This window comes from Panthera tigris, chromosome X (assembly GCF_018350195.1).
Source record: "Panthera tigris isolate Pti1 chromosome X, P.tigris_Pti1_mat1.1, whole genome shotgun sequence".
NCBI classification, from domain to species: domain Eukaryota; kingdom Metazoa; phylum Chordata; class Mammalia; order Carnivora; family Felidae; genus Panthera; species Panthera tigris.
The window spans coordinates 8,743,645-8,771,419 of NC_056677.1; the positions used below are offsets into that span (position 1 = coordinate 8,743,645).

General features: G+C 39.7%; 1 protein-coding gene and 1 long non-coding RNA gene across 2 annotated transcripts in view; both read left to right on the forward strand.

Annotated features, from left to right (window-relative positions):
* The window catches only part of FRMPD4 (FERM and PDZ domain containing 4), a 789,303-nt gene that overhangs the window by 147,681 nt on the left and 613,847 nt on the right, over nt 1–27,775 (forward strand). The window lies entirely within an intron of this gene.
* On the forward strand, nt 1,027–8,264 carry LOC122235449. Its single transcript, XR_006213530.1, has 3 exons — nt 1,027–1,108; nt 4,722–4,861; nt 8,175–8,264. It is a non-coding gene; the product is annotated as an uncharacterized LOC122235449 (long non-coding RNA).

Sequence of the window (27,775 nt, forward strand, 5' to 3'; positions counted from 1 at the left end):
TTGACACTTAAGACACCTTGAGAGAGAGAGAGAGAGAGAGAGAGAGAGAGACTCTTTATTTTTTCTATCTAATCCTGTGGTAAAGCATTTCTACTATAGTTCTCAATGATCCACCTCCTGGTATTCACATTTTCGTGTAATCTCCTCCCCTGAGTGTGGGCTGGAACTAGTGACTGCTTCTAATGGATAGAGGAGAGCAGTAGCCACGGGCTGTCACTTCCAAGAGTAGGTTAGAAAAGACTGCTATCTTGGGGTGCCTGGGTGGCTCAGTCAGGTAAGCGCCTGACTCTTGGTTTTGGCTCAGGTCATGATCTCATGGTTTGCGAGTTCGAGCCCTGCTTTGGGCTCTGCACCGGCAGTGTGGAGCCTGCTTGGGATTCTCTCTTTCTCCCTCTCTCTCTGCCCCTCCCCTACTTGTGCTCTCTCTGTCTCAAAATAAATACATTAAAAAAAAAAGACTGCTATCCTGCTTGTATTCTCTCTAGCTCTCTTTAAGTTCTCACCCTGATGAAGACATTTGTCATGTTGTGAGCTGCTCAGGGGAGAGGCCTACATGACAAGAAACTGAGAGGTGTCTCTGCCTAACACAAATGAAGAATGGCATTCTATCAACAACTCCATGAGTGTGAACTTGGAGGGTGTCCCTGCTGCAGTTGAGCCTTGTGATGGCTACAGCCCCTGCTGATGCATGGACTGCACTCTTATGAGGCTCTGAGACCAAGGATCCAGCCAAGCCTCACTGGGATGCCTGACCCGCAGAAACTATGAGACAATAAACACTTGTTGCTCTAAGCTGCTAAGCATTGAAGTAATTTGTTACACGGTGTTAGATAACTAATACAAATCCTCTTCATCTCCCATTGGTCCCCATATCAATAAACCATCCACTTGGTAACTCAGGTTGTAAACTAGCTTCTTCTTTGACTCATTCCTCTTCCTCATCCTCTAGAGCAATCCATTTGTTAGTGCTATAGTGTCTGTCTTCAAAACCTACCATAAATACCTCTACTTATTTCTTTATTGATAGACACTAGGCCAAGTCATCATCATTTCTTATTTTGAGGAACAAAGAAGAGGTCTTTGAACAAGCTCCTTAGGGGATATTAAGGTCATTTTATCCTCCTGCCCTTTTATCTTGTTGATTTATATGTTTGCCTATTTAATAGATTTTTATTACTGACCTCCTTTTAAGTTCTGGGGATGGTGATCAAAACCTAACATGGTCCCAGAGTCCTAGAGTTTGCAGTAAAACAAGGGGGACACATCTTATAAAATTAACAGAGAAATGTGAAAATTCTCTGAAGAAGAGATATCTGGCCCTGTGAGAATAAGATCCCAGCGTACTTAGGATTTCTCAAGAAGTTGATATGGTGGATCATTCTCGATCAGAGGGGCTTCCAAACTTGTTTGTTTGAGGCAGAACTGCAGAAAATGTTGGTTGGTAAAGCTATGCATGTACCATTATGTTCTATCATCTGACGAGTTATTCTCTTTCTTAATTCTCCTTCCCATAGATGAATCTCTAGGGACACGGCCTTAAATACCAGGAACTATGGTTGGGTGCGCTTCCCCACCTCTACCTTCAAAGAGTTTGGGCAAATTGGCAAGGTTGCATGATACCTAAGGAAAAAAGGCCTAAAGTTGTTCCTATAATACACAATGAGTGAGCGTTCCAATACAAGCATGTAATGGTGTAGGATATCTCTTTAAATGATTACATCTTTTTTTTTTTCCTTTAGAATCATAAGAAGTCTTAGACTTGAAATGGGGACTTGATTGGTCATTGGGTTGACTCCCCTGTGTTATGTAGGAATTTCCCTACAGTCTTCATAACCGGTGATCTTCCAACCGCTGCATAATCATTTCTAGTAATTGGCAACTCATTGTCACACAAAACATCCCATTTAATTGTTACAAAGGTGAAATTGTTGTAACTTCTTAGATTAATTAGAATTTTCTTTGATTTATGTCTGTGGGGCCTGTTTACTTTGAGCAAAGCTGAATAATTCTAACCTAGGGTCCATTGCGACTCTGTAGATTTATATCAAAAAGCTTCAACCCCTCATGACTAAGTCTTTTTAGGTGGCTTATTATTTCTGGGTCTCCAAAGTTAACTCCGTGTGTCCTTGCATCAGTTCAATGGATTCTGTATAGCAAGAGACAACCTTAGAACTTGAATTGTGTGAAACTATAATTTCCTCAATCACATAGATATTGGATGCAGTCATCTCATGTGAGTCAGCAATATATGTGAGGAAAACTAGAATCAGCCTGCAACAATTCCTTCCCGTTCCATGGAGGGTGACAGAATGAGCAGCAGAAGTCAACACTCATTCCTCAGTCCTTGCTTTCTGAAAACAAATTTGCCTGGGGCACGAATAAGATAAGAGTAAATAAGTATGAAAGATAGTCCTAATTAAAAAAAAAAAAAAGTCAAACAGAAATATCTCAGCTCTTGCTTCCTGTAAATTGGATTTTGTGATGCATTTATAGATTTCTAATGCAATATTTTGAACTAAATTGTACCTTCTTTTTCTAGTCAAAAGTAAAGCTAATATCTGGGATACATTACCTGTGCAGATAAAGTTATTGCTGATAAGTGGTCAGTGTAGTCTTAACTGCATGAGAATCATCTGCTTATAAACTATTACATCTTTTTCTATTGTTGGTGTTTAAATATTGCCCATGCCTTTGAGGCTTCCATGACAGAAGAAGCAAGTTAATTAAATATGTCACTGGTCTCCTTCTGTTGCCAACCACTGGATTTCATATTTCAACATTAAGGTTGCATTAGTTTTCAATTACTGCGTAGCAAATTGCCACAAACTTAGTGGCTTAAAAAGCATCCAGTTTATATGAGTCAGGAGTCTATGCATAGCTTCACTGGGCTCTGTGCTCAGTGTCTCACAAATTCGAAAGCAAAATGTTGAGTGGGCCGTGTTCCTTTCCAGAGCTCAGTGTCCACTTCCAAGTTCATGTGGTTGTTGATGCAGTTCAGTTTCTTGCAGGTGTATGACTGGCATCCCCACTTGCTCTTGGCTGTCAGCCAAGGGCTGCAACAGCTTCTAGAGATCCCTGAAGTTCCTTGCCACTTGACTTTCTCACAATATGACAACTTTAGACATCTTCAGAGCCAGCAGGAGAATCTCTCTGATCTCTAAAGCCTCTTTTAAAGGGCTCACCTCTTTAGGTCAGAACCACCCAGGACAATCTCTCTTTTGATTAATTCAGTGTCAGATGATCAGAGATTTAATTATATCTGCAAAACCCCTCTACCCTTGACATATAATGTAACCTAATCATGGGAGTGACAGTCTCATGATATTCACAGGTGATGTCCACATCTAAAGGGAGGGGACTACATAGGGCATGCACACTAGGGCAGTGGAAATCTTGGGGATCATGTTAGAATTCAGCCTACTACATTCCATTTGCTTATTGCTGATCCTACTGTCTCTGAGCCTCACTTTTATCATCTATCAGGTGAGAATTGTTAGGCATTAGGACCTCACTCCTAGCAGCAACTCTGTGTTTCTCTTTATACTATTGTGGTAAAGATAGAAACTAGTTTGGCTTATCGAATCATAAGAAACTTCCCAGACTTCTTGAGGTACACTGGCATTTTGGAAGGAGAAGGAGAATATTATGTCTTCTAGATCATCTCAAAAGAACAGGCTTTCCAGAAAAGTTAATATCTACATTGTCGCATCTTTCATAGTCCTCTTCCAGTTCAGTGCCACTGCCATTAGCACAATACCCCACGATATGTCAGAGTGACATCCACAAACAGGATGGCAGAGTAAGAGACCTTTTCCCCCAGTGAGATCTGTTGGTGTTTGGATTCCTTTCTAGTTCTTTGAGGTGTCTTGACTATGGTCATCATCATAGAAAGTGTCATCTTGAGCTACTTAGTGAGGCCTTATTTCTTGACAGTTGAAATTTCTGCAAATCCAGCATCAATTGGTGAGATACGCAATGAACATGGCATATATTCTCTGTGGCAAATCTGGGAAGCACAAGCATCTGACCATTGCTTAGTTCCACAAGGAATGCAGACCATTCGAAGACAAATGGACGGGACGATTGTTAGAGAAGGCACTATCCTTGAGCACTAATATGGAGGAAAAAGGAAACCAAAAATCAAGTTAGAGCCAGCCATTGACTCACTAGAGATAAGGAAAGACAGAATGTTAGTTGAAACAAAGCAAAAGGGTGAGAAATCCAGCTATGCTTTGATAATAGACATTTTTCCCTTCAGCTGAGTGCCCAGTAGGACCCCAAATCGAACTGAGCATTTCCTTTTCGAAGATTCTCTACCAGATGCCAGTAAATACCTCTATAAATGAGTTTGGGTGAGGAACACTGATAATGTTTGTAAAATACCTACCCTAATGCTGGCAGATAACGAATGCACATAGCAAAGGCTAACCTGTAGCAGTTGTAGAAGAAATGGTACGAGGAGTTGACAACACCAGTGTTCACAGTAATCATGGGAGGACTGCAGAGAGGAGGAGTGAATACAGCAAAGTGTGTCTCAACATGCCTTGTCAGTTTTCAGTAATGGGAGTGGTTGTGCTTTCCCCCCAGGAGTTCAGTCTTCTGGTAGAAAGTGTAGAGAATAGAAACCTGTACCGTCTGTGTCCACATGATGACTGCTATTCAGAGGAAAGAATTCTTTATTAAGATCTTTTGAAATTAAGTCTGTAAGAGCTATTTGGCAGGTTAAGAAGAAATGTGGAGGAATAGAGGAATGTCAAGAACCGAAGCTCAAAATGTTGAAGAAGATCATGTCCATCGTGGTGAATTTCCCATGAGGCCAGCGGCAAGTGGAAGCGATCAGTAGACAGGAGGAAATGGAAGGGTAACAACTGAGGAGTCATTTGCTTTCAATTGCTGTAGGCCACTGGTTTTCAACCAGCAGTGGGTGTACGCATCAGGTGCCATTCAGCCATGTTTGGAGACGTTTTCAGTTGTCACAACTGGGTGAGGGGGTTAGGGGTGGGGGAGGAAAGGTGGCACTAGCATCTGGTGGGCAGAGGCCAGGCATGACGCTAAATATCCTACAATGCACAGCACTCTAGAGCAAAGAACTATGTGGCCCTAAAGGTCAATTGTGCCAATGCGTGAAACCCTGCTCTAGGGACTTTAATTCTATTATTGGCCACCACTAAAAATAAACATACAAAATGTAGCACCACATTTATGATTGTATTTTGTACATATGTATGTAATCTCTACACCAAATGTGGGACTCAAACTCATGACCCTGAGATGAAGAGCCACATGATCCTCTCACTGAGCCAGCCAGGCGCCCCATGACATTTATGATTTAAAAAAAAAGGTAATGTTGGGGCGCCTGGGTGGCTCAGTCACTTAAGTGTCTGACTTCGACTCAGGTCATGATCTCACGGTTCATGAGTTCGAGCCCCGCGTCAGGCTCTGTGCTGACAGCTCGGAGCCTGGAGCCTGCTTCAGATTCTGTGTCTCCCTCTCTCTCTCTCTGCCCCTCCCCTGCTCATGCTCTGTCTGTCTCTTTCAAAAATAAGCAAACATTAAAAAATAAATTAAAAAAAGATATTGTTCATGCCCAACATGAAGCATTTAATGTTAATTTCCTTGCTGATCAAAAAGAATACCCTTTGCTGAGGAATGTTCATACATTTCCTGTTTAATAAGATCCACGTAACAGATCTTCTTTCCCCTTTTGCCTTTAGTAGCCAGGAACTTCAGGGCAAAACTTGAGACTCAATTGTGCTTTTTGCGCATTTGAACATGATAGCTAGAATAGTTTGTATCTGTATTTTCTTACATTTCCATTGAATTACTATTTATATAATATTCATATGTGTGAATATTATACAGATATTATCTATTCACATATAATACCCGTTATATGATTTTCTCATAATCAGAAAGAACCTTTCTTGCTTTATAGAGTTTCTCCTCATTGTTAACACGAACTACCTGAATTACTTCTACGTAGGTTGTTACTGTGGGTCCCTTCCAAGCAATGTACATTCATGCAATTTTGTGCATTAAATGCATTCTTGGAATGTCTTGGAATACATCCTTGCATCTCTCACAGTGCTGCTGTGAGAACTACAAGAGAGGTATGACCAGAGAAACACGAAGGATTGCCAGTCAAGGGAATTCTAAAGCCCCGTTAAGGCTGGCTGCCTTCAACGTGATGCCACAAATCCATTCTGTTTTAGATTCTCTGTAGCACTTGTCAGCATCTTAGTGAAGGCAGTGTCAGGGTGGAGAGTTTTGTCTACTAGGGCCACGGTTTGGCTAACTGGATCTCAGAAAAGGGGAGTGAAGAAAGGGTGTTGTGGAATAAGTGTCCATAAAACTAAATGAAATGGAGAAGGAAGTGAAGATGGGTTGGGGGGTGGCAGATAAGGAGAAAACAGTAGAATGACTAAGGAAACCAAGGTCCCCTCTAAGTGAAAGGATAGCTACATGAGAAAACTGGAGGCGGGGGAAGTCATGGTACGGGGTGGGGGGGCTATCCGAGTTTGAGATTTCGGACACGGAGGTGTTGTGAATGAAGACAAAATAAAAATAAAAATGGGAGAAGGCAGAGGTGAAGCAAAGATGAAGGTAGTTGCGGGTGAGCAAGTCAAGGGCGTGAGAGACAAGGTTGTTGGGCGCGATACCCAAATTAATGTGGATTCGAGAGGTAGTCATTGTGGATTTTGAAAGGAGAAGCACCTTCATGGAATATGGAGAGAGATTTAAAGGTAATGGCAAGGAGGATGCGAGAGGAAGGTGGTGCTGAGTGTCATCCACAGATGAGGTACTTTAACCAAGGATACAGGATCCGTGACTTCCAGAAGTAGGCTTGTAGCATGACGTGGCCCTGGATCTGTTTCTCTACCACACTGAGATGTGGAGACTATGCAGATTTCGCTTGACGGACTCGGAGGGAACACATGGAGAAGAAGAAAAAATCAGCCATCATTTCACGGTCCTGGGCAATCACTGTTAACACCTTTTAAGGAGATCGCACTAGAGACGGTGTAAGAATTGGCCATAGTGTTTTGGCGTGCCAGGCTGGCTCAGTCAGTAGGGAGTGTGATTCTTGATCTCGGGGTTGTGAGTTTGAGCCCCACGTCAGGTGTAGAGATTACTTAAAAGTAAAATTAAAAAAAAAAACACTGGTCAGAGTGGGGAGACACAACTCAGACAAAAAGGTAACGAAGTCTTTGATCTAGGGCTGTGGTTGTTGGGAGAGACAGATGGATACAAGCAAGATCAGAAAAGTTAATTTTCCTGCACTTCGATGCCAATTTCTGAACATTGTGTTCACAAGGGCCAGAAATTCTTTCCGTATTCCTCTTGCTTATCCTTCATTCTGAGCTCCAGTCCATCTAGCTCTTGCCTCCTGCTGCTGCTTTCCATTGAGAGTTGATTTAGCTGAAAACATTTTCATCCGGTTCATAATCCTCTTTTACACGAAGCTTCCGGGGAAGTCAGTATCTTTACCAGAGTTTATTTAGCACTTGCTTATAGAGCTCCGATTATAATACAGCTGGACCATTTGCCTCCACCCTTTCTGGTTCTTTCACTGGGAAGGTCCACTCTGTCGCCATCCCTGTAGTTTATTCACGAATCGGATTAGATGTACTTATATAACAGCATGGAGGCATCACTTGAAGGGAATTCCACTGTGGTTAACTGATTTGTCGCTCTGCCAGAACCACAGTGTGTACGCACACACATGCGTGCGTGCGCACAACTGAGAAAAGCAGCCCGTGTTTGAGTGTTTGCTATAACCGTGTGTTCCGGTAGCTTCGGCATCACGGTAAAGAGGATGCGGTGGGGAGTCACCAAGCTGGCAGTGGTCCCTCTACTTCACTCCATGAAGTCCATGGAGAGCAGTCAGTCTCTTGAGAGTTTATGCCTGGTTCCTAGGATCATTAAAATTCTGTTCTGTTCAGTGTCGCTTCATTTGTACCATCAAAATCTTCATTTTCAGACAAAGCAGTGAAAAGTCTTTAATAAATAGATTTTTACTTGGCATCAAGTCTAAGTTGGAGGTTTCTTTCATGTGGGAAATAACAATGTAATTGTGTTTTGGGGGGCATTTCCCCCTCTTTGGCTAACATTTGTAAGTGCTTTAGGGCTTCCAAAGCCCTTCAGTGCACAAGATGTTTTCTTTCTTTATACAGCCCCACAGAGGTAGTCCTGTGAGCCCTGATTTAAAGATGAGTAACTGGATTTTCAGAAAGGAAAAGTGGATTACCAAAAGCGAGCTTTGAGTAATGGATTTAAGGTAAAAACACCGTTTGTTGTAAACTCTAGGGACCTCTCACTTGTAACATGCTCACCTTCAGCAAGTGGAGTTTCTAGTGTGCTACCAGTTCGTATTGTGATAAAGTGTCTTCAACTTGGTCTCAAACTATATTTCAAGGTTAACACTTTATAAATGGAACTAAATCATTGGAGCTTAGGCCAGGGGCTGAAGGTTTATTTATTGATCTAGTCGGGCCTCTTGGGCTTCTCGATACTTGGTGAGGTGGTACATTTGTCAGTACATTGGAAAAGCATTTTGTTTCTTCCAGAATGAACAGCACTGCTCTTGAATTTTAAACAGAAGAAATGACTGTCCAACAGGGCTTATGGGCACGAAGCATGAACAACAAGCCTCACATTGGTACGGGAAGAAAATTGGCAATTTCTCTAGACCTCTTCTATCAACATATACTTAAATCTATGCCTTAAAAATCATAGAAATGTTACTGGGGCGCCTGGGTGGTTCAGTCAGTCAGGCGTCCGACTTCGGCTCAGGTCATGTTCTCACGGTTTGTGGTTCGAGCCCCGCGTCCGGCTCTGTGCTGACAGCTCAGAGCCTGGAGCCTGCTTCAGATTCTGTGTCTTCCTCTCTTTGGCCCTCCGCCGCTCATGCTCCGTCTCACTCTCTCTCTCAAAAATAAATAAACATTAAAAAACAAAAATAAATCATAGAAATGTTATGATAGTAAGTAAACAGATTTTTCAATCCTAAAACTATATCAGGTGAGGTTATTAGTGGTTCAATGTGTTTATTTTCAAAGATACACTTTATAATGTCATAACATTTTAATATTACCATATATATAGGGGCTCTTGGATGGCTCGGTTGGTTGAGCGTCTGACTTCGGCTTGGGTCATGATCTCACAGTTCGTGGGTTTGAGCCCCGCTTCGGGCTCTGTGTTGACAGCTCGAAGCCTGGAATCTGCTTCGGGTTCCGTGTCTCCCTCTGTCTCTGCCCTTCCCCCACTCACGCTCTGTCTCTCTCAAAAAAGAAATATTTAAAAAAAGAAGCGTTAATATTATGATATATATAATAGAACTAAATTGTGAATTATCATAGTATTTCTACATGGATTACTTATCAACTACAAAGGGTGAAAGATCCCTTTAACATAGAGAAATCTGACAAACACCACCTGCACCAAATGATCTGAGTTCACAACTTCCAATACCAGGACAAATGATCATCATGTGCGTCCTGATGTGATGTGGGGTGAAGGACACAATATCACGACTTTAGGTACCTGCCTAAAATGCTTAACTGCAATCTAATCATGAGAAACATCGGACAAACCCAGACTGAGGGGCATTTTCCAAAAAAAAAAAAAAACCACTGGCCTCTCCTCTTCAAAATGGAAATATCATGAAAGATAAAGGCAGAGGAACTGTTCCAGATTGAAGGAGTCTGAAGAGGTGTGACAACTAAATGCAATGAGTTTCATCTGGCTCAGAAAAACAAAACTGCTATAAAGGATATTATTAGGAGAATTTGCAAAATAAAAAGTTGAGCCAGGAAAAATAGCAGTATCTTTACAAATAATTGAGAACGTTTTGACATTTCTTTAGAAATAATATGAATTGATTTGAACATTATTTTGAAAGCAATCTAGAGCTAAGAAATGAACAGCTTGCAGAGAAGCCTCTGAGTTTGCTTCATGATTTCAAAATGCAATAAAATAAGAGATTCTGCCTATTTCAAATGAAACAAATTTATTACAGAACCTTGTTTCAGCTCAGGCATTACCTGACTTAGATCAATTTTACTTGAATGGAATTTTAAGATTTGGGTAGGGTTTCTTTATTTTCATTTGCTTATCTGTTTTCATCTTTACGTGAGTCATTTGAGAGGCATTTTGATCTTTATACATGATCCCTTTTAAAAACTGTTGATCTGTTCACTGGTTTTGGCAGTACAGTTATATGCGGAGATTCTAGAACAGCCATCCGGACGCCATTGACACAGTAGTGTGGGGAATTAGATTAATTCATACAGTCTTCCGTGTTCCTATTTCACCATTTAATATTCCTCCTTCACACTTGGAAGAGTTTCTGATTTTGGCAAAGTATCTTAGAAACCTTTATCTGTCCATTTGTTATACAGATATTGATCAAACTGCTATGAGATTATGGCCCTTTGCTGGAAAGCAGAACCCTACAGGTGAATTAGAACATGTCTGGGCACCTGGGTGGCTGAGGCGATCAAGCGTTCGACTCTTGGTTTTCCTTCAGGTCATGATCTCATGGTTTCATGAGTTCGAGGCCCACGTCGGGCTCCGTACTGATGGCGCGGAGCCTGCTTGAGATTCTCTGTCTCCCTCTCTCTCTGCCCCTCCCCCACTCCCTGTCTCGGTCTCTCTCAACATAAATCAATAAACTAAAAAAACAAAAAAAACAAAAAACGAATCACACAGGCAATGCATTGACTTGTGGACCTTCTAGGTAGTTTTCCAGTGTTCTCAGCTGGATTATAGATAAATCTTTAGAGTTTTTAGCATGAGAGGATGAGGAAACCTACCTCTTTTTTTTTGTTTTGTTTTCTTTTTTTTAGTTTTTGTTTATTTAAGCAATCTCCGTACTCACGATGGGGCTTGAACTCGTGACCCCAAGATCAAGAGTTGCAAGTTTCTGTGACTGAGCCAGCCAGGTGCTCTGGAGGAGACGTACTTCTAAACCTCTATTTTCTCATGAGGAGTATACTTAACAATCCTCTTTTTTTCCCTTTTGTACCTATTCATTTAAGGCGCATTTCAACAAATGTATACATTCAGGTAACCACCGTCACAACCAAGATGTAATAGAACATTTCCATCACGCCCAAAAGTTCCCTCTCATTCTTTTACACCTATCCCCTCTTCCCCTCACCCCTGGCCCCTGTTCTGATTTCTGTCCTTATTGTTTTGCACATCATAGGGTGTGATATAAATGGAAACACACAGTGTGTAAATTTTGGGGGCAGGCTTGTCTAACTTAGCATAGGATTTTTGAGATTCATCCGTGATTGTGTATCAGTAGATTGTTCCTTTTATTGCTAAATAGTATCTCATTGCATGGATGTACTATTTCTTTATCCATTCAAAGATCGATGGTATGTTTGCTTTTCCGGTTTTTGGTTATGAATAAACTTAGGAACATTTATATGCCAGTCTTTTTTGACATATGATTTCATCTCTCTTGGGTAGTTACCTAGGAGTGGAATTTCTGGGATGTATATTAGATCTATATTTAAGTTTTTAATACATCTGAGATTGTTTTCCAAGGGGGCTGCACCACCTCACGTTCCCACTGACAATGTATGAGATTTCCAGTTATTCCGTATCTACCTTAGTACTTCATATTTTCAGTTCTTTTCACAGTAACCATTCTAGGACATGTGTAGGGGGGGTAACATTGTGATCTTCATTTTCCATCCTCATATCCCTTTGTCAGCTCATTTACTTGAGTTGTAATAGTTCTTTATGTATTCAGCATACAAACCCTTTAAGAGATAGGCGTCTTGAAACCATTTCCTCCCAGATCAGTGGAGTGCCTGTTCATTTTCTTACGAGTGTCTTTGGTAGAGTAGAAATTTGATGAAGTCCAACTTACCAACTTTTGTTATAGTTTGTGCTTTTTATGTCTACATCCAATAAATCATTGCCTAACTTGAGTTCACAAAGGTATTCTCCAATGTTTTCTCCTAGGCGACTTCGTTTCCACTCTTGTGTTTGGGTCTGTCATCAAAATGTCTTCTTGAGAATTTGTCTGTTGCATCGAATTTGCATAATATGTTGGTATGAATCTGTTCATAATGCTTTCCTGTAATCCACTTAACTTCCCTAGAGTTGGTAGTGATATCTGTTCATTCGTGAGTTTGGTCATTTATTTCTTCTTCTTTGGCACAGGTTGAGTAGAAACTTGTCAATTTTAGTGATTGATTTTCTTTATTGTTTTTCTGTTTCCCATATGATTGATTTCCCCTATAAACTTTATGATTTTTTTCCTGCTGGCTTTGGATCGAATTTCTCTATTTTTCCCTAATTTCTCAAGGTGGAAACATTATTGGTTTGGCACCTTTCTTTTTTTCTAATATAGGTCTTTAGAACTGTAACCCTAAGTACTACATTAGCTACATCTAATAAATTTTAATATATGTGATTTTATCTTAATTCAGTTCAAATACTTGATAATACCCTTTGTGATTTTTGTCTTTGCCTATATGTATAGAATTTTTAAAAGCATTATTTAATTTCCAAATAATTAGTGATTTCCTAAATTCTATTGTGTTGTTGTTTTCTAACTTAATTCCATTGTGGTTGGAAAACATACTTTAAATCATCTCATAAGTCTAAATTCACTGAGTGTTTTTTTTTTGTGTGTGTGTGGTCTAGGACAAGGTCTATTCAGAGGAACATTTCATGCATGCTTGGGAAATGTGTATTCTGCTGCTTTTGAGTGGAGTGTTCTATAAATGTTAATTAGGTGTGTGTGGTCTTTGTCATTGCTCTTCCTGCGTGTTTTTTTCCCCTCTAATTGTAATTTTGATCCTGGATATATCGATGCCACAGCTCTGTCTGCATAGCTGAACAGTCAGGCAATGATTGGGCAAAGCTTGTGCTCAAACACCTCAGGCTGCCCATGAATGTGTGTGGGGGCTGGGAGCACATTCAAAGTTCAGGCAATTTGAAAGTCTGCCTTTGCTTTTACTTTCCACAGGGCCCTTTTGGCTCTCCCTGCCCATACACATCATTTTCCCAGTCAGCCAGGGATGTGTGGAGAGCCTCTCTTGCACTTCTGAGGCGATCTCATTTCCAGGACTACCTCCTTGTTGACATTTCTGCCTGGCTTCCCGTTTGCCCTGGAACGGGGACGCTGGCGGGGGTATGGGATTTCTCCTTTGGTTTCCTACTGACCGCTGCTACTCTTACTGAAAACACTGCTGGGAGTAGATGTTCAGCTCGCCTCCAGATCACGTCCTGGCTCTCAGGCGGTGAGGTGGCTGCTTTTCAATCCAGCGGCACACCTGTACGACGACTATTCTCGTCTACTGAACCAGGCAGGGGAGATGGGAGCGCCCGGGGCCAGCAGGCCACCGACTCTCACAGCTCCAGCCTGTACTGGGAGCTTCTCATCAGTCAGGGCTGCTCTCTTTATCATTTGCCTTTGCTCAGTTTTTGGAGCTCTGATAATGGCTGTTTGTGTCCATTTAAAAAAACATATTTTTTAATACTTATTTATTTTTGAGAGAGAGAGAGAGAGAGAGACAGACAGACAGACAGACAGACAGCACGCCAGCAGGGGAGGGGCAGGGAGAGAGAGAGACACAGAATCCGAACCGAAGCAGGCTCCAGGCTGTGGGATGTCAGCACAGAGCCCGATGCGGGGCTTGATCTCATGAACCATTGAGATCACGACCTGAGCCGAAGTCAGAGTCTTAACTGACACAGCCACCCAGGCGCCCCTGTTCATGACCATTTTATGCAGCTTTCTAGGTGTTTGTGGAGGAGAGAATTTGCCACAATCTCTACTCTGTCATAGATGGAAGTTCTGCCAATATATGGGTTTTCAAAGAAAAATGTATGGCTTTTTTTGTGGTGAAGGAAATGATATATGGCTAATTTAGTGAGGTAATGATGAAAACCAATAAATCAGACAAGAAGATAATTGGAATTGATAAAAATGTCAATTAGAAAGTAAATTCAGCATCAAGTTCACGAAAAGTGGAAAGCTTCTGAAAGAACTGTCTGTGTTGATGTGTCATGAGGCTTGCTATCTGGGGAGAGGCGTTTATTAGAGATGCAGAAAAAAAATTTTAATTAAGTTAAAAATTTCACGTTAAAAGAGACCTTGAATACTTTGTAATTCAGTAACCCCCAAAACGGTGGGCCATGGATTTTTAGGGCCTTTGGGGCCTGTGAAATTGTTTTCTCTAATCTGTAGCACAATTTAAAAAATACTAACGATTTAACACACTTTTCATAAAGCTAAGTCTATTTGATTTAAAGGACTGCTTTTTAACTAAAATAACATTGTTTTACCATGTTTGGTATAACGTGTCCTGTCTCTTTTATGAAATGGTGGTGACAGAGGAATGTATATATCCCATTGTTGTTTAGCAACATTAAAATCGATCTATTGCATGTTATTCCCTAGCACTTTGAAATTTTACTGCAAGTCCTGAGATGTTAAATTCTTTTCTCAATTTCACTCAGATGGTTTTTTAAAAGGAGAAAATAATATCTTATGATATTATAATATGGTTTGTTCTTCATAAGAAAGGCTTTTATATAACTGACAGGAGAAATGAATTACTGCTTTCCCTTCTGTGTAATTTAGCTATTTGAGTTAATTTTTACCAATTTTCCGAATGATAAAATCTTATTTGGGCTTGGGACAAAATTCACCCACAGTTCTTAAGTCTTTCTTTGCTAACTCAATTTAGCAATGATTAGATGACTTTATAATCAGCAATCCAGAATCCTACTCATAGAATTTCATTAGGCTCTCATCACAACACTTGTATTCTGAAGATCCTGAGCTTTGCATGGGGATGCAAGAGATTTATATAGCACATCGTTCTTCTTGTGTTGTGTGATGAGCGACCAGCTCATTCTTACTCTTGCCACTTGGTCCTGTCTACTGGAAATGCATGAGCTGTGCTCTATGGAGACCACATTCATTTATGTAATAATCTTTGAATGAGCCATTCCCAGGTGTCGGCTTCACTGGTCTAGATACGAGAGAGAGGAACGTCAACAAGGAACACTCAAGCGAGAGAAAAGAGCAAGTTTGCAGTGCACTGCTAAGTGCTACAGGGAGTACGTACGAAGGATAAAGTGAGTGCAGATGACGGAAGCATTAATGCTGGCCAGTCCAGACGAAGGGTCAGGCAGGAGGTGACCGATTTGAGCTGGATTTTGAACGATGAGGAGGGTTCTCTGTGCCACTCTCCTAGTGTCAGACACTGATCAGGTGACTTGAGCATTTCAGTTCCCAGTTTCCTAAGACCTAGCTCTAAAGTTCTGCTTTCCCAGGTCAGTGCAGACCTGGCCATCTTCTTTGATCAGTAAAGAGGGGGCTGTGGTCTCCTGTATGATGAGCTCTCTCACTTTGCTGTAAGTGGTACAATAAGAGCTTCCCTGGACTAGACTATCTGCTGGGAAACTTGATATGAAAAGTATCCTTTTTTTCTTTTTTAGTTTGTTTGAGAGAGAGAGGGCACATGTGCACATGCAAGTAGGAGAGGTGCACAGAGAGAGAGAGAGAGAGAGAGAGAGAGAGAGAGAGAATCCCAAGCAGGCTCCACGCTCAGCAAGGAGCCCGATGTGGGGCTCACTCTCCCGAACCTGAGATCATGACCTGAGCTGAAATCAAGAGTCAGACGCTTAACCAACTGAACCATGCAGGTGCCCCCAAAAGTGTACTTTTAAAATTAGTGATTATTGATGCCTCTTAGTTTAATAGTAATAGCAAAGACAGACATTGTTCTCTATATAGTACAAAATATCCTACACCAGGGGTTGGCAAACTTTTGCCTGTGGGCTAATTCTGGTTGGCTGCCTGTTTTTAGACTGCCTAGAATTAGTAGTGCTTTTACATTTATAAATGTTGAGAAAGAAATAATATTTATTGACATTGGAAATTACACAAAAGTCAGATTTCAGTGTTCATTAATAAACTCTTCTTGGGATACAACTGTACTCCTTTGATTATGAGTCTGAGTCCATGATGCTTTCGTCCACTCTATAACGGCCAAGCCAAGTAGTTGCAGCAGAGACTATATGGTCCACGAGGCCTAAATCTAATACATGGTCCTTTATAGAAACATTTTGCCAACCTGTATTCTAAACACATAATAAGGAATCTTTTGAAGGCCTAGGTTGAAGCTTATTTGTCTCCACATATGTTTGGATTCCTACCATTCACCAAGGACATTTTTATTATTTCTTTCTTGGCTTGGGGTTTGCAAGGATGTTTTTTCTTCACTTCTAGGAGCATTATAAAGATGGAACCATTTTTAATTATGCTCTCTCTGGCTTAGAGAGTCTTACATCACATCAACATTGAACATATGAACCCCGAAGCCATGTGAGGGCTGGTCTGGGATTGCAAATTCGGAAGAAGCCTTCTCTTTGTTTTTCCCTGCAAGAGCCCATGTTGAGATGAACACGTTACCCTGTTTACTTTGGGGATTTTTTGTTAGTCTTGTCTTCATTGCTCACATCTATAACCCTTCAAGGGTCCTTGGCAAGAAGGAAATTAAACTCAGAATTGAGATTTAAGAAGTAAAAATATCACTAGAAAGGTGGGTAAACCTCAATACTATCACTGTATGAGACAATGTTAATGTATACATTTTAAGGGCAAATAAGTGAGGGGGAAATAAATTAATGGGTTACAGTGACACACAAAATGGATGGGGCATTTGCGGAGTCAAATTGCTCTAAGGTTCCTTTATTCTTGAGAAAGACATAGTAATGTTGAGTAATTTGTGACAAAATATGCTTTAAGTTAAAAACCACTGTTGGGGATAAAGGGGGTCCTGACACAGTGGGAGAAATCTACACATCAACCTAAAGATAGACACACTCTAAACTTTTTTTTTTTTTTGGTAAGTCAGCTCTGTGCTCAACGTGGAGCTTGAACTTGCAACCCTGAGATCAAGAGTCACATGCTTTACCTACTGAGCCAGCCAGGCGTCCCCATTCTAAACTTCTTTGATAAAGTAAGAACATAATCTTAAATGTATAAAAAGCAACTATTTACAGAATTGCAAGGAGAAACTAACAAATCCATAGTGGGAGATTTTAACACACAATTTAGTCTCAGTAAGTGGAACATTTACAACACATGACTAAGAAATAGGTCTCAGCAAATTTCCAAATATTGGTATCATACAGACCCAGTTCTTCAACTATGATGCAGTAAAGTTAACAACAAAAGGGGCACCTGGGTGGCTCAGTTGGTTAAGCTTCCGACTTTGGCTCAGGTAGTGATCCCAAGGTTTGTGAGTTTGAGCCCCACGTCAGGCTCTGTGCTGACAGCTCAGAGCTTGGAGCCTGCTTCGGATTCTATGTCTCCCTCTCTTTCTGCCCCTTCCCTGCTTGTGCTCTCTCTCTTTCTAAAATAAATAAACATTAAAAAAATTTTTTTTTAATTTGCAAAAAAAAAAAACCAAACAAAAAAACCCCAAAAATACAACTGAAAAGTGCCTGTACACTTGGAAATTTAAAAGCACATTTTATTTTTATTCATTTATTTTTTTAAATTTTATTTTTAATTTTTTTTAAATTTACATCCAAATTAGTTAGCATATAGTGCAACAATGATTTCAGGAGTAGATTCCTTAGTGCCCCTTATCTATTTTAGCCCATTCCCCCTCCTGAAAAGCTCATTTTAAATTAACCCATGGGGGCACCTGGGTGGCTAAGTTGGTTTAGCATCCTACTCTTGATTTGGGAATTAGGTCATGTTCTCAGTTTGTGAGATCAAGCCCTTGATTGGGCTCTGTGCTAACAGTGTGGAGCCTGCTTGGGAATCTCTCTCTCCCTCTCTCTCTCTGCCCCTCCCCTGCCCTCACTCTTTCTCTCAAAATAAATAAATAAAAACATTAAAAAAAATAAACCCATGGATCAAAGAAAGTATAATGAAATTAGAAAACATTTGTAAGTAAGCAATGATAAAACAATGCTATGTTTCATAACTTATGAGATGTAGCTGAAGTGAATATTGAAAATTAATAATCCTAAATTCTTTTCCTTTTTGTTTCAAAATTTCTTTTGTGTTTATTCAGTTTTGAGGGAGCGTGCGTGTGAGTGGGGGAGGGGCAGAGAGAGAGGGAGACACAGCATCCAAAGCAGGCTCCAGGCTCCGAGCTGTCAGCACAGAGCCTGACACGGGGCTCGAACCCATAAACCACGAGATCCTGACCTGAGCCAAAGTTGGGCGCTTAACCGACTGAACCACCCAGGTACCCCCTAAATTCTTTTCTTAATAAAAAGAAGAAAGCTAGGAATTAAAGAACTAAACATTTCTATTAAGATGTTAGAGTAAACCCAAAGAAATTAGAAAGAACTAATAAAGAGTAGCAATGAAATGGGAGACAACGATACAATAGGAGAACAAATTAACCAAAATTTCATTGCTTGAACACTGTACACATACACAAATTTATGTGTATATATTTGTATATATGTGTGTACATATATTTGTGTATATGTATATAATACACACATACCTACTCATGCAAGATTGGTCACATCCAAGCAAACATTGTTTCGAATTACACAATTTTTATAATGCAAGAAACAAAACTTTAAAATTTAAAATGTCTATAGGCACCTGGGTGGCTCAGTTGGTTAAACATCCAGCTTTGGCTCAGGTCAGGATCTCCTGGTTTGTTAGTTCCAGCCCTGCACTGGGCTCTGCACCGAACAGTGCAAAGCCTGCCTGGGATTTGCTCTATCCCTCTCTCTGCCCCTCCCCACCTCAAAAACAAAAACAACAGCAACAACCAACAACTGTAGCAGATTAAAAATAAATAAATAAATAAAATTTAAAAATTCTGTATTTTGAAGAAAATACAGGAGCATAATTTGAGACTTTAGGGAAAGATTTCTTAAATAAGATACAAAAAACACAAACCATAAAGGAATAGAGAAATACATTAGCTGCATTAAATGTTACAAGCTTCTATGCATCTTGGGGCTCCTGGCTGGCTCAGTCAGTAGAGCTTGTGACTCTTGATCTCGGGGTTGTAAGTTCAAGCCAGCCCCATGTTGGGTATAGAGATTACTTTAAAAAAAAAAAAAAATATATATATATATATATGTGTGTGTGTGTGTGTATATCTGTGTATATATGTACATATATATATAATTAAAAAGCTTCTATGCATCAAAATACAGTGTAAAAAAGAAAAGTTAAGCCATAAACTTAGAGATGTTTATTATATATAAAACTGACAACAAATTATTTAGAATGTATTAATTAATATCAATAGGAAAAAACCCCACAAACAATGTAATTCAATTTAACCAAAAAATAGAAACAGCCAATTCACAAAAGGGGGAGCCTAAACAGGCAACAAACATGATTATCCTTATTAATAATGAGATAATTACAAATTAAAATAAGATACCAGTATGTATCATTGAGATTAAGAAAAATGTCTTTTATTTATCTGAGAGAGACAGAGAGAGAGAGAGAGTCAGTGGGTGAGGGGCAGAGAGAGAGGGAGACACAGAATCCAAAGCAGGCTCCAGGCTCTAGGCTCTGAGCTGTCAGCACAGAGCCTGACATGGGGCTCGAACCCACAAACCATGAGATCACAACCTGAGCTGAAGTTGGAAGCTTAACTGACTGAGCTACCCAGGCACCCTGTGATCATGTGACTCTTAATCTCAGGGGTTGTGGGTTTGAGGACCACGTTGGGTGTAGATATTACTTAAAATCTTCACGGGGTGCCTGGGTGGCACAGTCGGTTAAGCGTCAGACATCGGCTCAGGTCATGATCTCACGGTCAGTCTCTGTGCTAACAGCCTGCTCTGGATTCTGTGCTCCCTCCCTCTATGCCCTTCCCCTGCTTGCGTGGTCTCCTCTCTTGCACCCGCTTTCCCTCTCTCTCTCTCTCTCAAAATAAATATTAAGAAAAAAAGTGCTACCTAAAAATACTTGAGGGGCAACTTGGTGGCTCAGTCGGTTAAGCCTCTGACTCTAGGTTTCAGCTCAGGTCATGATCCCACTGTTTGTGAGTTTGAGCCCCACATCAGGCTCTATGCTGACAGCTTCAGCCTTCTTGGGATTCTGTCTCCTTCTCTCTCTTCCCTTCCCCCACTTGCTCTCTGTATCTTTTTCAAAATACATTAAAATAAACTTTAAAAAAATTTTTAAAAATCTTTAAAAAAAGGAAAATTAAAAGTTGATGATATTAAGTCTTGGTGAGGATTTGGAATGATCAGAACTTTCACATGTTGCTGGTGGGCATATAAATTGGTACAGTCACTTTGAAGAACAGTGTGGCAATATCTAGTAAAGCCAGAGACATTCGTGTCCTATGACTGAGCCATTTCAGTACTCCCTAAACATTCACATTTGTGCACAAGTACAAGAAGACTTGTACAAGATGTTCATATTAACATTGTGAGAGCTGAATCCTGTAAGCAACATAAATATCCACCAAGAGGAGAATGGATAAATAAGTTATGGTATATTACTACAGTGGAATACCACACAGCAGGAAATACGAATGAGCTAGAGCTATATGTATTAACATGGATAAATGCCATGTTGAAAGACAAAAAAAAAAAAAGCACGTGCTATAATGATGTATATAGTATAATACCATTTCTGTGAAGTTTAAAATCATGTGAAACAATAGTATTTATGGTTTCGGGATACATGCCACATAGCAAAAAAGTAAAATGGGGGGTATGGAAGTGGATAAGCAAGAAATTCAGAATATTGCAAACTTTAAGGTGTATACGGAGAAGAGTACACAAAGAACTATAAACATATTTGTAATATTTTATTCAGATGGGTGATGGGTACAAAAGTATTTTTTATAATGTTATACTTTATTGGTTAGACTGGGTAGCAAAGGAAACCTTACTATAGAAGGTGTATACTAATTTAAAAGGACAACTTGGATAAAACGTTATATGGTGGTAGTGCTTACATGTTATAGATATCACAGCCATCCATCCATCTATCCCTCCATCCATGAACTAAATAAATGCCCAATATTATACCAATCACCGGGATGGTTAAAGTGATGGAAAATAAAGAAACCATGTTCCATTTTTCCCAAGTCTAGCAGAAGCTGACCTAAGAAAGTAAATAGTTACATCACTTTATGAGTAGAGATATATTTCAAATGCTCCAGAAGTACAGAAGAGGGAAGTGATAACTTGGTCAGTGGAGCAGGTTTTCTGCTGTGTTGAGCGTAGAGAATATGAAACAGTTCTTTTCATTAAATGGAGTCCGCGATTTTGTTCATGAAGCATTTAGACATATTTTATGGTGTACCTCAAGGATATTGGTCCAATGATACTCCGCCATTTTGATGTCTCGTGCTAAATAAGGGTATCAAGATTTTACCAGGCTCCGTATTCTTCAGGTTATTTCTGCTAGTTGGAGGTAGATTCAAATGAGTCCTTTATAAATCACTGTGTCAGATTTATAGAGAAGGGAAGCTTGTAAAAGTGTTTCTTGTGGTCATTAAATGCCCTTTGTCTCCTGCCTAGCTTGGTATATTGATGGTCTAACCAACACATCAAAGAAATTTATGGGTTGTATCTTTGATCTCACTCTGAGAGAATAAGTAGGGAGTTGGGGAGGAGAGAGCATCTGAGTACTCAAATAATGTCTTTACAATATTTCTACAAATACAGTGTTTTTTGTTTGTTTTGGTGGGCAAAGGAATATATATTTTGACTCTCATCCAAAATGGGTGGAGTAGAAAAGCCCTGAAGGGAAAACCAAGGAACATGAATTCTATTGTTTTGTTAGCTCTGTCACTTTGTGACATTGGGCAAATCAATTGGTCATTCCAAAGCCATCATAGAGTGTCCTAGATCTCTTTATCTGCTTTATCCACAGCCACCCAATAACCATGTAGACAGGATTTCCTCCAGTATTAGGAATCCTTTTCAAGTCTCTTTAAACATTCTGTCAGTTAATTTATTTTAAACAACAAGCAACAACAAAAAAGCACCTATAATAAATTCCATATTATGGACAATAATTCCATAATATTAAATTAATATTAATAAAACCCTTAAATGCCAGTATTCAGGGCCAAGAACCAAGGTATCAAGGAAGGTAGAGGAGTGTTTTAGGGAAATAAAAAGACTAGTCTACAAGGGTAGTCAACATAAAGGTATTCTAAGCTTGGACCATATTTACTCTGGTTAAATCTATGACCTATTGCAAGATTTGGGATTTTTGTAAAAACACTCTGAAGAACTGAACCAGAGGTACAGATTCAGGTGGGAAACAATCAAGGCCTACATATCACAAATGAAAAAGGTGAGAAGAAAATATTTCAGTCAACAACCGAACCATGGCCAGTTCTTAATTGTAAGTGTCTGCAAACTCCCTGGATGATGACACTTGGGAAACAAAGATGAATTGGCATTCAATTCCAATAATGGCCTCTGGGGTGAGAGGCCTGACTGTCTGTACTTGTGGAGCCACAGACAATGGTTTAAAGGACAAGCAGATGGAAATGGATGACAGACAGATGTCTCCCTTCCCACAGGCCAGTACCCTCCCTCTGCAACTCGGACTTGCGATCAGGAGTTTGGTTAGCTTTTGATTTATCCTGGTTCCTCATAAGTCTGTTTAGTTTCTTCAAAGTCTAATGGACACATGCATACCCTCCCCCCCCCCCATTCTCATTATCCATTTTTTCTCTTCCTCTTCCCCTCCATAGAATTCACTGATTTATTAGGTCTGTTGTTTAAGCATTTGCCTCATCTCCCTAGAATGTAATCTTTATGAGCACATCCATCTTTATTCTGGTCACCAACTGGTCGAGAGAGATTTATTGAATAAAGCTTAATTAAATCTGATCAAATGTCGGTATTTTTAAAAATTCTAGAAGTGTGATGTGGAAAGTCCTAATTTATTAGTGTATAGATGTTTTCTGTCTCCCTACCTGAGCTCACTCCAAGGAGAGAAGACTTACATCTTGTGGCAAAGAGTTTTCTTAGGTGTTTGGGGGTTAACCAGAGACGAACTGGAGGAAAATGAGGCCTATGTGCTTGAGGCATGAGGGCTGAGAGAGATGTGGTTTAACAAAAAAAAAAAAAAAAAAAAAAAAAAAAGCTGCATCTACTTCAGCCTGGTTGCCGTTGGTCGTAAAAGGCCACAGAGCAGAGAGAAGGGCAGTGGACTGAGGGAAAAGGGGAAGGAAATAGGACTCGTGTCTCTGGGGGTTCACACTTCAATCCAAAGTGATGTTTACAAGATGTGTAAGTAGACATTTTAGAAATTAGACAGATTAGAAATGAAGCATTTTCAACAATGATTGTTCTGTGTGCGTGGACCCCGTGGGTTCAGGACTCAGAGGGGGTGTACTGAACAAAAGAAAAGAGAAATTCCCAAGTCCCTCCTTCTACTTATGTCTTCTCCCTAAAGGTTATCTTCATTTAGCAGGTTATTTTTTAATCTTTGTTGTTTTATTTTTACACATCTTGTATTTTGAATTTTTTCTATGCACAAAATATAAATATACACATCATATTTTTAACATAAATGCCATCAAAAAATAAAACAAGGGGTGCCTGGGTGGCTCAGTCAGTTGGGCATCCAAGTCTTGATCTCAGCTCAGGTCATGATCTCTCGGTTTGTGAGTTCAAGCCCTGCGCCAGGCTCTGTACTGACACCACGGAGCCTGCTTGGGATTCTCTCTCTCCCTCTCTCTCTCTGCCTCTCCCTCATGTGTTCTTGTGCTCGAGCTCTCTCTTTCTCTCAAAGTAAATAAACTTTAAAATAAAAGTGTCATCAAAATACATTACACATTTTTTCATTCAATGAAATATTATGCATATCCAGGTTAGTACATTCTGAGAAGCTTATTCTTTTTCATGGTCACATAGTATTTTATGATCTGCAGGTACCAAAATTTATTTAACAATCCTTGTATTGATGACTATGTGGGATGTTTCTATGTTTTATTAGAACAAATAATGTTGTAATGATCATCTCTATGTATTTTAGGAATTATGCAATTATGTCTATTCCAATGACTCTTAAAATAAGTAAAAACTGTGGCGCCTGGGTGGCTCAGTCAATTAAGTGTCCGACTTGAGCTCAGGTCATGATCTCGCAGTTTGTGAGCTCAGACCCTGCATTGGGTGGCTCTGTGCTGACATCTCAGAAGCTGGAGCATACTTCAGATTCTGTGTCTCTCTCGCTCTGCCCCCCCGACTTGCATTCTGTCTGTCTGTCTGTCTCTCTCTCTCAAAAATAAATAAACAGTCAAAAAATTTTTTTAATAGTAGAAAACTTGAGAGTAAATTATGTTTTCTTTTTTTTTTTTTTGCCACTGTGTAAGTTTAATTTCTAGTACCTATTTTTTCTTTTATTTAGAAAAAAATTTTTAATACTGTTTTAAAATAATTTTTTAAAATGTTTGTTTATTTTGAGAGAGAGCATGAGCAGGGGAGGGGCAGCGAGAAAGGGAGAGAGAGAATCCCAAGCAGGCTCTGTGCTGCCAGCACAGAGCCCGACATTGGGCTTGAACTCAAGAACTGTGAGATCATGACCTGGGCCGAAAACAAGTCAGACGCTTAACTGACTGAGCCACCCAGGCACCCCTAATTTTACTTTTAAAGTTTATCTAAGCAATCTCTACATGCAACGTGGGGCTCGAACTCACGACCCCAAGATCGAGAGCTGCATGCTCAAACCAATTGAACCAGCCAGGCACCCTGCTAGTACTTATTTTTAGGAAAAAAAATTGATATTATAAAATTCTCTGAAGCAAAGAATATAAACACCGTTCACTAATTGTATGATAAATTTAATGTGTACATAATGAAGATAAGCATTTATTTTAATTACCCAAATTTTGGCAGATGTCCCTTTTGCTTTCATTTGTCAATTAGTTACATTACTGGTAATGGTGTTTTTGGGCAGAGCACAATTAGTTTCATCAGCATCACTGAAAAGAATTAAAATCAGAATTACTATTTTTAGTTACTTCTCATGTCACTTCTTTGTCATAAGTGGAATATAATTAAATATCTAGATCATGAATTTAGACTTGGATATGTTGTCCTGTGTTATGTATTAATGATATATTTCAAGAGGTGGTGAAATACAGAAAACTGTCCCCTTTTCACTGAGCCTTGTTGGGGACTGAGGCTCAAATGGAATGGATTTTCAGATAAAATAATTGAAGTTGACTTTTTCAGGGGCTCAAATAATCTAAGCATTTTCACAAAAGTTATCCTAAATCAGTATTAGTTACCTCCTATAGTATTAGTTTTCCTTTCCAGGTAGCTTCAAACAACATACATTTCTTAACTCACAATTTCTGTGCGTCAGGAGTCCAGGTGTGGGCTTGCTGCATCCTCTGCTTGGGGCCCCCTCCAGGTGGCCGTTGACACAGTACAGAGCATGGAGGCCACCTTACAATACTATCTTTTCAAACAGACTATATTATACTTCATTTGATGTTTCTGAAAAGGTACAAATAATAGCATGAATGTCCATTCGTGTACCTTGTTACAGAAATTAGAATCGTGGTACAGTGCAATTAGTAGCTTTTGAGTTATAGTTACAATCAGTTCTTCTGGCTTGCCTTTTTCTCTTTGCTTTAGGGTTGGTTTCCAGAGGACTGAGTTTACTAGACTATCTATTACTAGGGACGTAAGCAATTCTTGTTCTGGGCTGGTAGGAAAGGATGCCTACTTCCTCTCACAGTGGATCTATGCACCCTTTACGTTGCTATCCTCACACCATTTCAAATCTTCCAAAGCAGTGGGGTCAGGGCTAATAAATTAAAATTATACAGGGAACACAGAGGGTATCATCTGTCATTCAAAATTAGAAATTACTTCAAGAAATATTGTCATAAAACAGACGGATTATATTTCATATAAGACTCGGTCATCAAATAAAATGACTTCAAGTTCATTGAAGGGTAAGTAGGAAAAGAAATGCTAATAAATAAAAATAGTTCACTGTGAAGTGTTATGTCATTTTTCATGCACTGGTTTCATACATAATTTTTATCAAGTATCGTACCACAGGGTTGCTTAGTGTTGGTGGCATAAAAACACATTTCCCCTGCAAACAAATTTGTCCTTTGATTCAGCATTTCTGGAAAGTGGACCACAGATATATTTAAAAAATGTTTATTATACCCTTTGACTGAATCATTCAGCCTGGGAGTTTATCCTAAGAAAATCATAAGTTATCCAAAGAATTTTGTGCGTTTCTTATTTATCATGAAACAAATTAAAAGGTGATCAAATGAAAATATCTAATTGTATGTTAATATATGTTGTGATATTTTCAAATCATTAAAAGATGCATTTAGAGAATATTTCATGACAAAGGAGAATGTTCATCAGTTGACAAAGTCAGTGATTTTTCAACCTGGGGCCGTTTTGCATACCCTCCCCCCACTACCAGGAGGTATTTAGCAACGTCCAGAGACATTTTTAGTTGTCATAACTAGGAGACAGGGGTGCTTCTGGCAATGTAGTGGGTAGGGATGAGGGTTGCTGGTCAATATTCTGCAGTGCACAGGACAGCCCCCCGTAACAAATAATTATCCAACCGAATAGTAGCACCAGTCACTAGTGCCGGGGTTGAGAAATTCTGCACTAAGTGAAAGTAGTTTACTAGATTAAATGTGATTCCAGTAGAGTGAAAAGAGTCTGTCTATGGATTTTCTAGGCTATGTCTATATCTTTAAAGAATGAAACTCTTTCCCCTTTGTCTATAAGTTTAAGCAAAGAACATAAAAGTTGCTGCTAAGTGGATCATTGGCCAGGAATGAAAGAGTAAATCTATGAAGCCTCTAACTGCTTTGTTCTCACCCCTTTTCACCTGCTGTGTGTATTCCCTATTCCCCTTTCTCTGTTCATATAAAGTCTGTTTAAAAATAATGTGTTTTGGGGTCACCTGGGTGGCTCGGTTGGTTAAACCTCCGACTCTTGATTTCAGATCAGGTCATGATCTCAAGGCTCGTGAGTTCCAGCCCCACGTTGGGCTCTGTGCCCACAGCGCAGCCTGCTTGAGATTCTGTCTCCCTCTCTCTGCCCCTCCCCCACTTGCTCTGTCTCAAAAACAAACATTAAAAAAACTTTATAAGGGGCGTCTGGGTGGCTCAGTTGGTTAAGCCTCCGACTTGGACTCAGGTCATGATCTTGCCGTTCGTGACCTCGAGCCCCACGTTGGGCTCTGTGTTGACAGCTCAGAGCCTGGAACCTGCTTCAGATTCTGTGTCTCCCTCTCTCTTTCTCTGCCCTACCCCCAGTCGCATTCTGTTTCTCTCTCTCTCTCTCTAAAATAAATATTAAAAAATTTTTAAAAAACTTTATAAGAATAATATATTTTTTAGGTATATCATGTAGTTTTATTTTTGTATTTATGTACAATGAGTCATGATTATATTGGTAATTTAATGTGCTATGTATCCAAATTGGCTGCTACACATTTTCTTGACTCTTTGCTGTTTGGGAATAATAATGACTCACATATTTTACTGCATAGTATTTGCCATGTGCCTCACTTAATCTTCATGTGTAATGGGGAAGATTATTATACCCATTTTTGAGATGAGGAAAGTAAGAAATAGAAATCAAGTTCACCAACTAGGAAGTAATGGAACTACAAAAGCCAAATGGGGTCCTACAATTAGGAGAAAAGACAAAAGTAGCAAACAAAAAGAAAAAAAAGCATGCTTAATTTATGATCACCAAAAGCAAGTGGTATTTTTTTTTGAAACCTGAAAATGAAGATTTCGCATTTTTATAGTAA